Genomic DNA, 9,741 nt, shown 5'->3' on the forward strand with positions numbered 1-9,741 from the left:
GCCGGAAAACAGGATTCTCGGATTATTAGAGGGCATCTCTTACACACTTTATCAACAAGTACGCATTGACCCAAAGGGTTTGATACTCGAATTACGAGCTCAGTAGACTCAACAGGTAGAGTCTTACTGGTTGCTAAGGTTTGGCATACATATGAATGAGTAGAACCAGGGTCAATCAATGCAATCACATTAGTATCAAAGAGAGTGAAGGTACCAGTGATGACGTCGGGGGAGGATGCCTCCTCTCGTGCGCGAATGGCATATGCTCTAGCAGGAGTACGGTTCTCGGCTCGATTGGCCGTATCAGAGGCCCCCCTCTGACTACCACCCCTGCCTCCTAAAATTCTCGGTGGTCTACCTCTAGATGTCACTCCACTAGGTCTTGCACCTTGAATCTTATTCTTCTCATCCAGCTCCGTGCAATCTCTAATGAAGTGGTCCTTCGAACCGCATCCGTAACAGGCCCTGCTAGTAGACTTGCCCCAACATTCACCTAGGTGTCGTCTTCCACATTGGGGACATTCAGGTTTCTCGTGACGATTATTGCCCACACTAGGTACCGAAGTAGCTCGGGAGCCCATCGATGGTCTTGCCCTGATGGAAATTCCCGCAGTCGCCCTCGACTTATTAATGTCCTCCCTGAACTTCTTTACAGCTGAGAACGGAGCTTTACCCGTCGATCTTTTACAATAATCTCTAGCTTCAAATTCAGCCTTCCTCTTCTCCTTTCCAAGTTCTTCCGCCTTGCAGGCTCGTTCGACTAGTGTTACGAATTCTTTTATTTCCAAAATACCCATTAGTAGCTTTAAATCTTCATTCAATCCTTCCTCGAATCTTTTGCACATAGCAACCTCATCAGCTACACACTCCCGGGCATACCTACTGAGTCTTACGAATTCATGTTCGTATTCAGATACAGTCATACGGCCTTGCTTGAGTTCCAAGAACTCCTTACGCTTCTGATCAATGAACCGTTGGCTAATAAATTTCTTTCGGAATTCCGTTTGAAAGAAGTCCCAAGTTACTCGCTCGTTCGGGACTATGGAAATCAAGGTCCTCCACCAATAGTAGGCTGAGTCTCGCAACAAAGATACAGCACATTTTAGACATTCGTCAGGTGTGCATGACAATTCATCGAACACCCAAATGGTGTTATCAAGCCAGAACTCGGCCCTTTCGGCATCATCAGTTACTATGGCCTTGAACTCCTCGGCCCCACGCTTCCTAATCAAGTCTACAGGTGGCTTACTCAGCCTCACAGGATCAGCGACTGATGGCATTACAGGCTCTTGGGGTGGATTATTCAAATTTGGGAATTGTTGGACAGCCGGGTTGGTTCGGGCATATTGCGCGACCCACTCATTCATCATGGTAAAGAAGGCTTGTTTAGCCCCCTCACCTTGATTATTCGCAGATGACTGAGGTTCAACAGGCGGCGTCCCTTGTGCAGGAGCAGCCGCTACGCTCTCAACGTCATCCGCTAGGGTTCTTTCTACACCGGGATCCATTTACTAATCAAAACAAAAACATTTCAACCGTCAGAAGTAATCACCCTTTTAAACATTAACATTAAGGCATGTATAGCTAGACTCATACGTGCTATGGTAGTCCTAGAACCGACTAAACTATAGCTCTGATACCAATCAAATGTAACACCCCGAACCCGAAACCGACACCGGAGTCGAACACGAGGTGTTAACTGACTTTAACCCCTTATAAAATTTATTTTCCAGACACTGCCCAATCTGTGTACTAGTCGTTTTAAAAATCATATCTTGAGTTTCGTAACTCGAAAATCAGTTTCGTAATTTTTCCCAGAAACTAGACTCATGTGCCCATCTATGTATTTTTTTCTAGAATTTTTGGTCGGGCCAATTAGTACAGTTTATTAGTGAAAGTCTCCCATGTTGCAGGGGTCGACTACACTGACCTTTGCCCATTACGACTTGGATATCTCCCTGCACGGGGCTTCAATACTGATGCCGTTTGTTTCTATGAAAACTAGACTCAGAGAGGAATCTATACATATATGGTACGACCCCTAATTATCTCTGGTTAATTTATAATGAATTTCCAAAGTCGGAGCAGGGAATCCAGAAACCGTTCTGGCCCTGTCCCACAAAAATCTGATTATCTCTTAATATACTGCCCATATGATCTTTTTGTTACTTCCTCATGAAAACAGACTCATCGAGCTTCGATTACATAATTTATTCATCAATTAATTCCACTCCTACTATTTTTAGTGATTTTTTAATCTCATGACACTGCTGCTGCCAGCATCTGTTACGAAAGTAACTAGGTCCATTTCATGCCTACCCTTGATCCAACTCAATCGAACATTCGTGCCATTTTCGCATGGCTTAAAGTTTACATGCCAAAGTTCAAACACAACGTAATAGCTTATACATGCCAAAATGTTCTTCTAAGCCAACTAAGAAGAAAGTACCAAAACTTGCTATCCGGTGTGATGACTTCGATGACGGCCCGATCACGCAAAAGAGATGTGTCCAAGAAACCTAGAATAGGTGACAAGGAAACACCGAGTGAGTTTATAACTCAGTAAGTCATAAGCTATGCACTACCATCCATCAATAACATTATCACAAGAGAAAACAAAATGGAACGAGGCTAATTACTCCATCCATTCCGAACCATACCATAGTTCCTCCAACCTATCGATTCAATTTCATATCAATTCATGCATTCACATTCCATATACTCATCAATAGGACATTGAAGCATTTTCATAAATCAATTTATTTTCGTTACAATCAAACGACTAAACTGCCTTTCACCCATCCTACGATAAATTTTATGTACGTGACTTCAAGTATAGTTGTCACATAGGTTCAAACTTACCGAGCTCAACACCAAGTATAAGCATAGCACCTATTAGCCATGTACTCAAGACACTTACCCGATCCGCTGTCCGCGATCGACTCAATAGTGTCGCACACATAGTGTCCATAATGATTCACGAATGTATATTGAGTCCGCACACTCAGTGCTATATAATCAACTCGCACACTTAGTGCTACGTAATCAAATCGCACACTTAGTGCTACATAGTTAAACTCGCACACTTAGTGCCGCATGGTCAATTCGCACACTTAGTGCATCATATTCATTTCGCACACTTAGTGCAACATAGTCAAATCGCACACTTAGTGCTGTACAATTTAATCCCGCACACTTAGCGCCAATCTCATGGTCATAAATGGTTATACCCGCACGTTTAGTGCCGAGATCAACAACTCAGTACATCTTACCTCTTTTCTTTTCATTCAACAATTTCATCATCACATACGTACATGCATATATATATATGTATATTTATTCATTCCATTCAGCATCAATACATAAACATTATGACCATTTGAAATAATACCAACTACATGCTTAATGACTTACCTTGTGTTGGGTAAGACGGTTCCAACTCGACTACTCAGTGATCTTTTCTTTGCCTTTATCGGATCTAGTTCCCTTTTGCTCTTGAGCTTAAGTTCAACAAAATTTAAAATAGTCATTAATCGACTATTCAAGTATTACTTTCAGAATAATATATATATTGATTTGACCTTCACACACATAGATTATAGTAAGCTTTATAATAGTCAATAAATAACTCATTGGCAAATTTTCATTAATGTTTACAACAAAATCACATATTCACTACGAGCTGTTTTCCTGAGCAGTAGTCGCTAAATTGTTTATAACTGGAGCTACAAAACTCCAAATCACTAGCCGTTAATTTTCCCTGAATATAGACTCGTATATCTTCCATCCATAAAATTTCAGAATTTTTGGCTTGGCCAATAAATACCAGATTTTTCTTAAAGTTTCCCCTGTTTCACTGTTTGACTATTCTGACCACTCTTCACTACGAATCAAATTTCTCATTTTACAGAATTCAAAATGTGTTGTATTTGATCTCATTTGAAACTAGACTCATTAAGGAGTCTAATCATATAAATTTTATCTTATAATCATTTTTGTACAATTTATAATGATTTCCTAAAAACAGAACAGGGAATCTAGTAGTCATTTTGACTCAGCCCCACAATACTTCAAATATCTCAAGATCGGTAACTCTTTTGTTTTTATAGTTTCTTTTGTAAGAAAATAGACTCTTCAAGCTTTAATGGCATAATTCACTCAGCTTCTAATTCAACTCCTACAAATTATGGCGATTTTCCAAAATCACCTTACTGCTGCTGTCCCCAAACAGATTATTACCAAATCAAATACTAACATTAGCATTTCACCTTAATAGCTAGCTTACCAAGCCTTAATTTAACATATTAATCTTTAACATATCTTTCACTTTTCATCAACAACTATCAAAAAGCTCAAGCACTCATCAATGGCAAAACACAAAATCATCATCAATCCACAAAATTGAACCATGGGTTTTTAGAACTCAAGTCAACTACTAAAACATGCATGCATCTCAAGAACAACATCAAACATACCTTAGTCTAGCAAACCACCATAGCCGATTTTCTCAAGCTCTTCCCCTTCCTTTCTTTCCTCTATTCGGCCAAAGGTGTTCAAGAATGAACACATTTTTTTTTTGTTTTCTTTCCTCAACTCACGGCAACAAGGGGGGTATGGATGAGACCATTTTTTTTTCCATCACCCTTCCTTTTCATTGTTTAATTACCATGCTCTTTATTTTATTTTTCTTAGCATACATCACTAGCATAACATGTTGGTGACATGTTTCCACCCATAGCATGGCCAGCCACTATGCTTTAATTTGGCTAATTTGACATGCAAGGACAAACACTTTCCCACATATATTAATGGGCCACTTGAACACTTGCCTAGCATATTTCTAAATTGTCTCACATAAGTCCCTACTAATAAATTCCACATACACTGACCAAATTAAAGTATGGAACTATCACACAAGCATTTACGCACATCATAAACACATAATATAATCTTTAATTATTTATAAGACTCGGTTTTGTGGTCCCGAAACCACTTCCCGACTAGGGTCAATTTTGGGCTGTCACATAATAAGTCTTCTAAAATAGGGTTAGTCTCGGTAATGACCTTTAATTATTTAGATTCTGCGAACACATTTTACAGGGTTTCTCTTTTTTACATATTATAAGTTATTAAGGGTTCGAAGGTAGTATTTCACCAATTGTTAGGGTTAGTACTTAGCACAGTTCGACAACCTTGTCACATTCCAGCAACTTCAATGAACTCTATATAAGTTAATCAATTTTGATTATTTCATGCTTTTGCTTATGGCGAACACTCTATTAGAAAATAAATACTTAAGCATAAACCTGTAAATTAGAAAAACATCAAACCAGGTTTGGACTATATTCATATACTTAAAATTTAGGTATGTATATATAGTTTTACCGGTTCACAAGAGATATGAACTGAAAACATAAAAAAAAACCAAGTCTTAGAAAAAGTAGTAAAGTCTATAGGGAGAAAGATATCTGTAAGCCCAAATGTAATCCTACATTGACTTTTAGTCTAGAGTCCATTTGTACCAACTATTCAATGTTTATGCATCACCTGGATGACTCGCTTCACCCCTACTTATTGTGCAATCTAGCTGCCTGTAGTGTTCAGTAATGAGTGTGTGAGCTATCACAAGCCTAGTGAATGTACAGAGAAAACCACATAGCATGCACAAAACATAATTTGAACAAAAGCTTTAACAATGGTAATGAGTTATGAAATGCGTTCGCCATATATACGTGAAGCTTGGTTTGCAGATAATTACTGTCAGTTAGCTTAAAATAGTAAAATACGATAATTTGGAAAACACAATCTTATTCATATGTCGTTTTATGTTGGATAAATAGATCTCTTTATGACTCCTCACTTTGACTCAAAGAGTCTGACATATCCCATAAGTGTAGCATTAAACAAAGACTCTCCATCACACCAGCATATCTCATTTAATGGAGCTTGGGTCGACATTCCCTTATTTCTCCTAACCTATCCCCAGGCCTCTCACCTAAATCATAATACACCAGGGCGAGTACTTACAATACTATGGCATGCCATTATATCCAACGGTTACAAAAGATTATATTATCAATACATTTTCTTAAACATAGAGCTCACAAATTATAAGGAGCTTGGAGAACACTGTTTATATCTAGCTCGTAATATGAAGCTCGCATATCACTGTTTATAAAAACACATATTTAACACAATCACAAAATAGAGTTTAGAGAAGAATTACTCTCAAAACTTAGGATAAAGCCCTAAGCTCCTGATTAACACTATGGTTCACATATACATATAGCAATCCCTAAACGCTCACCAGTTTGCTAAAGCTTTAAACAAGCTTTGCCTTTCCCTTTTCTATGGTTGTAGAGGGTTCAATTAGGTTCACAATTTCACAAACATACAAAAATCACTAAAAGCACGTTAAAACTCATTCTTAAACATGATAACTCTTGAAAAGAGTTATATTTAAGGCTTTTAAATAGAATTAATTGGTTGTAATTAGGTGAATACATTAGCGTTTTTAGGATATTTTTAGAAAATTGCATAACAAAGCTTAGATTGTGATATAATGGTCATTATTTGTAACTTTTATCACTTGGGGAGGAAAGGTGTGGTTTTGTGTGAATACAAGTGTAGGAAGAGCAAGAAGATGTAGAGGGAAAATAACGGAAGTGAAACATTGTCACGGCAATTGGTAAGATTGATTGACAATAGAATTGCCATGGCAATTCGGGGAAGATGAATCAACACTCTATCCACGTCATTCTCAACTAGTTGGACGTGTACCAAAAAAACTAACCTGAAAAGAAGAATGAAACATTTGTGCTAAGGTGGGACAAAACTATCCAACAAAAGAAGGAGAGAGAAGAATAAAAAAAGAAAGGAGACTTTGTGTGAGAAAGATACTAGTGACAACAATCCTCTCTCTGCAAAGAGAAAAATCTCTCTTGGAGAATTTTAGAGAAAGAAAAGGTAGCAACTACAAAGAGTAGAATATAGACGTGAAGAAGGGGAAGTGACATCTATCCTGGATTCACATACGGTCAGAAGATAAAAGAGAAGCTGGACTATGGTGAGAAATCCTGCAGTTCTGCCTTTAATTTTCTTGATTTCTGTTATTCAAATTTCTTTAGATGTTAATGAATGATTTAAATTTGGTGTTTACTTTTCCATCCATGAACTAAATCTTTTTTGGGTTAGAGTTATTTGGGTGGATGTTTATCATCTTTAATGCTCATGATTTGAGATTGCCTATATCACTGTGTCATTCGATTTATGCCTATTTTAAATACATGTATGCAAGCTCTAGACATAGTTGATTGTATGTTGTGTTCAGAGATCTATTTTTAATTCTAAAAAGGTTAAATATACTTGATCTAGAATCATTTAATACTAGCGAATAGATGTTGCGAGTTGTGTAGAGAAGAACATTCATTATAGTTATTAATCCAAAGTTCTGTAGACACAGTAGCTTAGATTTTTAGCTTAAGTCTAGCTATCGAAAGAGGCAAGTTATAGTAATAATTCTCTGAGCAATTGATTAGACAATATTTTTCCATGACATTATTTTGATATGAGCATTTGACTTGAATAAGTCCAACCCTATTTATTCAACAACATAATTATTCTTGCATTTCTCTGTAATTTTCCACTACATTTTATTTGACATATCAATTCTTTGTTTTTAGCATTAAATTACATTAATTCATTATACCAACATCTTATTAAATTTAAGGGTATTTCCTACTATTTAGTATAGTTAATAGGATTATAATAACTTAATCAATTTCTTACCAGTTTTTGATCCTTATAGAGACGATACTTAATTATTTCTTTATTACTTTAATGAGGTGTACACTTGAACAATTGTGCAATTGCATTAGTAATTTACACGCAACAAGTTTTTGGCGTCGTTACCGGGGATCGGCAGCATTGGTGAAAGGAAAATTTGCTGTTATTCTTGTTATTTTTGTTAGAATAGTTAATTTGTTGTTATTCATGTACTAGTGCATGAGAAGAAATATTCAAGAGGATACAAAATATTGTTTTAATCTTAAGATTTAAAGGACGCTAAGGCGAAGAAGGAAAACATTAAGAGAAATGAAGAAGACTATAAATGATCCAGTCAGAGAAGGTTAGATACTCATGAATGAAAGGAATGCTGATATTCCTTGAATCTTAAATGACAAAGGTAGACCCATCAGAAACATGTAGTGCTTACTTTGGGTGATCTAAGTCCAGGAATTGTCAGGCCACATATTCAAGCTCAACACTTTGAATTAGAACCAGCAATGTTTAAGATGCTACAGACGGTAGGGCAGTTTAGTAGTTTACCAATTGAAGATCCTAGATTGCACTTGAGACTTTTTCTTGATGTCTATAACTCATTCAGGCAACATGGTGTTCCTGAAGATGCCCTTAGATTAAAATTATTCCCTTATTCATTGCGAGATCGTGCCAGATCGTGGTTGAATACATTACCATCAAGTACGGTAGTGTATTGGAATGAACTGTGTCAGAGATTTTTTTCTTAGTTACAATCCTCCCAACATTAAGACCAAGCTGAGGAATGAAATTACATCGTTCAGATAATCTGAAGATGAGACATTATACGAAGCATGGGAGCGTTTCAAAGAATTAATTAGAAAATGCCCGATGCATTGTTTTCAGCATTGGACACAAATGGAAATGTTCTACAATGGATTGAATACTCATACGTGAATGGTGGTGGATGCATCTACTAATGGGATGTTGCTTGAGAAATCCTACAATGAAGCATATGAAATTCTGGAAAGAATAGCAAACAATGATTATCAATACCCACTACCAAAGTTGGTACTGGTAGAAGAGTTGCTAGAGCAATGGAACTTGATGCGTTTACACCATTAATAGCTTAGGTATCATCATTAACGAATATGATTAAAACTCTAAAAAGACCCTCTGCAATGTAGAATATGAAGATTTCAAAACTAGCATGTGTATATTATGGAGAAGATCATATTTTCTATGAATGCCCATCCAATCCAGCCTCTGCGTATTACATAGGAAATTTTAATCTTAGCAACAACAATCTCTACTCTAACTCCTACAATCCAGGGTGGAAGCAGCATCTAAATTTTAGCTGGAGTAAATGCCAACACTATTAATAGACAAAATACGACTAGTATACCAGCTGGACACAGTCAACCAATGTTGGAGTAATCAAGGAATGGGAAATGCCAACACTCTAAAATGGCACTCAATTGCAAAAAGTTGTGAGTGTTTCCTTGTTTGAGGAGGAAAGTTTCAAAGTTCCTTAAAGCACAACTTTCGAACCAAAAGTGGAACAAACTACAAAAGATTGGAGTGGACAAAAGCATACAGAAGCAAATTCATCTTGCCAAGCCAATACAAATGCCATGGCAAGGTAACCTCAACAAATGGAGGGAAGGCGATTGCCACCTTTTCCCCAACGTTTCTAAAATTCGAAATAAGATGCTCAATTCAAGAAATTGTTGGAGGTCTTGAAACAATTATACATCAATATACCTTTGGTGGAAGCATTAGAACAAATGCCTAACTATGTGAAATTCATGAAAGATATCCTATCCAAGAAGAGAAGGTTAGGGGAGTTCAAAACTGTTGCCCTTACTAAAGGGTGCACAGTAATGCTGAAGAACAAACTGCCACCAAAATTAAAAGATCTAGGGAGTTTCACTATACCCTATTTGATTGGAAGCCATTTTGTAGGTAAAGCATTATGCGATT

The 9,741-nt window shown here is 37.0% G+C and overlaps 1 non-coding gene across 1 annotated transcript; it reads right to left on the minus strand.

Annotated features, from left to right (window-relative positions):
* Positions 1–8,553: 8,553 nt before the first annotated feature.
* On the minus strand, positions 8,554–8,660 carry LOC121226066 (small nucleolar RNA R71). Its single transcript, XR_005923963.1, has one exon. It is a non-coding gene; the product is annotated as a small nucleolar RNA R71 (small nucleolar RNA).
* Between the last annotated feature and the right edge of the window lie 1,081 nt (positions 8,661–9,741).

Source organism: Gossypium hirsutum, chromosome D13 (genome assembly GCF_007990345.1).
Source record: "Gossypium hirsutum isolate 1008001.06 chromosome D13, Gossypium_hirsutum_v2.1, whole genome shotgun sequence".
Lineage (NCBI taxonomy): Eukaryota > Viridiplantae > Streptophyta > Magnoliopsida > Malvales > Malvaceae > Gossypium > Gossypium hirsutum.